Genomic DNA, 1,197 nt, shown 5'->3' with positions numbered 1-1,197 from the left:
ATATTCTACGGACTTTATATTTATAGCTTTATTCCTAAACTACCAGGAGCTCTAAATCACTAAAAATAGCATTTGGTAAAGTTGCTGAGAAGCCAACTTTTGTAATATTTGGGTTTTCCTTAAAGTGCGCATCACACTACTTAGCCTCAGCAATGTCAAGATGGCCGAGCGGTCTAAGGCGCTGCGTTCAGGTCGCAGTCTCTCCAGGGAGGCTAGGGTTCGAATCCCTATCTTGACATCCGGTTTCTTTTTTGCCTTTTTGACCCTATTTCCGGTAGAGGAAGCCTTCCGGAACATTTTGGTGAAAGCAGAATCCCAAAATTCCCAGCGGTTCCCGAGATATGGCCGATTGAAGATAAGGTAAACTTTTTGTGTTTGGGCTCTATTTGACTAGTTGTTTACATACTTTTTTAAACTTTTAAATTTTTTTCCGGTAGAAAAAGTCTTTATGATCATTTTGGTGAAGTCAAAATCCCGAATTTCTAAGTGGTTCCCGAGTAATGGCCGATTGAAGATAAAGTCACATTTAAATTGATTCTCCAGTAGAGGGCGCACTTGCAAACAAAAAACTGCGCTTAAAACCTCTTAAAAACACGTGTCTCACTCTGATTTGAGAATCCCGATAGCTAATGTAGATCATGAGATATCGTTGTTTAAAGTTTCAAAAATTTGATTATTTCACATACAGCTTTTTAAAATATATGCAAACAAAACCTTAAACTCTGTTTTGTCTATTACTGAATACTTGCCTGCTAAAAAAATCTCAAGATAAATGTGTTCTAAAACGCCCCTCAAAACCGGAAACCTCCCTAGGGCAGGGAAGCCAACATTGAGGAAATAAACGGAACATCGGGTAAATTGATTTTTTCTGTTTCACAATAGCTTTTAACCTCATTTTACAACCGTAAAGTAGAAGTGAAATGTAACCTCGATCAGCACTTATTGTGAGCCTGTGTACTCTTTGCTGAGCACTTCACTACATCAACATGTGCTTACTCTGGCTGTGTGCAGATGGACAGATGGACAGAAGTACAGCAAAAGAAGTAGAATGCAGTGCACACTGATTCACTTGTTGACAAGCTATTCTGTGAAATACTATCAGAAAAATGTTATCTTATCAATAGGCAGAGAGTACTACAATCAGCTTATCATCAACAAGTGGGCTTTTTGCTCTAATAAATCATCATTGGAAGTCAT

At 38.2% G+C, this 1,197-nt stretch overlaps 1 non-coding gene across 1 annotated transcript; it reads left to right on the top strand.

Moving 5' to 3' along the window:
• The first annotated feature begins 154 nt into the window (after positions 1-154).
• On the top strand, positions 155-238 carry TRNAL-CAG (transfer RNA leucine (anticodon CAG)). The gene has a single exon. It is a non-coding gene; the product is annotated as a tRNA-Leu (tRNA).
• Positions 239-1,197: the final 959 nt, after the last annotated feature.

The sequence above is a fragment of the Rhagoletis zephyria genome, unplaced genomic scaffold (assembly GCF_001687245.7).
Source record: "Rhagoletis zephyria isolate East Lansing unplaced genomic scaffold, Rhagoletis_zephyria_1.1 Rzeph_scaffold_63182, whole genome shotgun sequence".
Taxonomy (NCBI): domain Eukaryota; kingdom Metazoa; phylum Arthropoda; class Insecta; order Diptera; family Tephritidae; genus Rhagoletis; species Rhagoletis zephyria.
This window is presented reverse-complemented; position numbering and strand designations above follow the sequence as displayed.